The following is a 3,012-nucleotide window of genomic DNA, read 5'->3' on the forward strand; positions in this document are numbered from 1 at the left end:
AGTCTCCCTCCTCCTCCTCCTGCTCCCCCATCCCCTCCCACACAGGATTTACCTTGAACAGCCAACGAGTAACCAATGAAACATCACCTGTGAACGTCAGTACACGAGGGCGTTGACGCCTACAAAGAAAAAAGATTCAATTTACTGTATTTGTCGATTCAAATGAAGAAAACAATAAAAGTACTTTTAAACTGTGGCTGAACTCTCAATGATACCGTAAAAACGGGATATGACAGAAAGAGCTTTATCCCACTTAAGAACTGTAGACTTTTGAGAGACTTGTACTTTAGTTGTATTTATATTTTTGTTTTGTCTTTTAGACTATGTCATACAGATTGGGGGCAGTCAGGGGCTGTCATTATTTAGCAGGAAGATTTTGTCAGAGGTGGGGATCCCATAGAAACTGCATCCATGGAAAAGTTAAAATACAGCAGCTTGCATAGTACTGAATGTTTTCCTTCTGCTCTCATGATTTTTTTTATTTTTTTTTTGCATAAACTAACTAACCTGACCTTTAGGGCATCGCCAGCTGGAGGGATGGCAAAGAACTGGTAGAACTACTGTAGCAGGTGAATCCAGGCAATTTGAAACTCATATATATTTTCCACATTGCACAAGTCACAGTGACAGAGCTGCACAAAAGGATCTGTAAGGACCAATAAACAAGACTCACCAGCCTGTAATCGAACTCTGATCAAACTTAACAGCAGTTAAAATTGTGTTGCATGCTTGTAGCTTTCAAAGTGTTTCCTCTGACTTTAGTAAAGTAAGAGAGCTGCATGCAATTACCCATGTTGCATGGTTGCAGTTACTTCATTAATTATTAATGACCATTAATTATTCCCAGCATGAAGACAAAAATTAGCATATCAAAAACCAGTGCCTCCATACTTTGTTGTCATGTTTGAAAGCGGGTTTCCAACCACAACCAGCATCTTCCATTAACTTGTTTTTAACTCGATGGAGTTTGGTTGTGGTAGTTTTGAGAAAGTAAAGGATAGTAACTGATAGTCCATCAAAAAATGAATAGTAAAATTATTGTCATTAAGGTGACTAACAACAATGTGACACAGTCATAGAATGGGTCACTAGTTTCACTGCATTAGGACGTCACATCTGTAGCCCAACTAAGGCCATGCTAGAGTCATCCACCCATCCATCCAATCATCCATCCAATCATCCATCCAATCATCCATCCAATCATCCATCCATCTTCTCCTGTTTATCCAATTCAGGGACCTGAAGCTTGTCCCATGGGACGAGTGGAAGGGGCAATTCTGCACTGTCACCGCTCTATCATAGGTCACTTTAGAACCATCCATGCTTGTTTTCTTAAAAAAACAAACAGAAGAGCATAAAGACATTCACATGACCTCTTTATTTACACACATAAAAATGATTTTGTTAGTTCCTGGAAATGAAGCCTGTCATAGCCGGCACACTGTTCCTAGATAAGATTCAGTAAACAGTCAAAGAATAGAGCTCATATGCATGTGAATGTGATTACAGCATGCTGTATTGAATGCCCTCAAAGGATTGTAGATGAACGGTGCAGACTGAAAACATGAAGAATACTCACTGCTGGTATCAAAACCAGAGACCAAGGCCTTACTTTAAATGTGCAGACTCTTCCAGTGGCACCACATGCTTTACTGTGTTTTTTAGTGTGTCCTTTACTTGTCTGGTTTTACTATCAGGAGGTGACTCACAAAGGCTTATGAAAGCTTTGATTGATGCCAGAATAACCTTCCTCTGGAAGAAAAAGCAACATATTGGGGTTTTGAGTTCTGATAGGTAAGGCCTGTGGAATTTTAGAGACGATAGAAAGCTTTTTTGATTTTGAGCCTTTGGTGTTTATCAGGTTTGGGCTACGTCAGAAGCTGTGTACAGTCATGTTGCTAAACAGAAAGCTTTTCAGATAGCTCATTTGTCAGAAATGTGATGAATTATTAATACCTCTCTCATCGTAGTGACAAGTGGTTTCATTAGAGCAGTCATTTTGCCACTTTCCTAAACATGCTGACAGCAGTCGTCTTTCGTTGCTGTTGTCTTGCAAATTAAAAGTACCTTTTGTCATAAGCCCCGATTCTCTGTTTCTTTTTGTTGGCTCACAGTAAAGAGACATCGTACAGGTTTGTGCTATCAAGCAGTCCAACAGCATCTTGTGCAAAACCTAAACGTGACGTCAGGGTGAAATATGATGACAATCAGAATCCTCATTTGCTGCCATGAAAGCAACAATTGCTCAAAATTAAAGTGGGAGTTGGTTACTGCAGAGAATTGCTATGTAAACTGCTGGCTTTAACACACAAGCTGAAACATAACTCCTCGCAAGCAGCCTGTGAGGTTCATTTAATACTGATACAGACTTAAGCTGTCAGTTAACACCTTGAATATTTAACCCAGTCAGTGATGGTAATTATAAAGATACACCAGAGTCATTAGGTTGAAATTATGATGGGCAGCAGGGAAACTAAAAGCAATATAAATCTGTTTATGAGTGCACTATGACGGAACTTTATTAATTAATCATCAGAAAGTGTGAGCACCTCTATGAAAGACGTTTTGGCAATTAGTTGATCGGGAGCATTCAGGTGTATGTTAACACAGTGCCAACGAAGAAAGACGTTAGCAAAGATCCCAGAGAAGCAACCTCGGAAGGATTATAAAGCCACTTCCAAACAATCTAAAGTCCCTAATTCTACAGTGAGCAGAGTATTTACATGTGAAAACAGACAGCTGTTAATCTACCCAGGAACCTCACAGCAGATTCACACCAAGGTCAGAGAAATGTCAAAAAAACCCAAGAGCTCCATCTCAGACTCTCTAAATGGTAAATGGCCTGTATTTGTATAGCGCTTTACTAGTCCCTAAGGACCTCAAAGCGCTTTACACATTCAGTCATCCACCCATTCACACACTGGTGATGACAAGCTACATTGTAGCCACAGCCACCCTGGGGCGCACTGACAGAGGCAAGGCTGCCAGACACTGGTCTCTGACCACCACCAC

This window comes from Haplochromis burtoni, unplaced genomic scaffold, assembly GCF_018398535.1.
Source record: "Haplochromis burtoni strain Fernald_Lab_line unplaced genomic scaffold, NCSU_Asbu1 Contig_172, whole genome shotgun sequence".
Taxonomy (NCBI): domain Eukaryota; kingdom Metazoa; phylum Chordata; class Actinopteri; order Cichliformes; family Cichlidae; genus Haplochromis; species Haplochromis burtoni.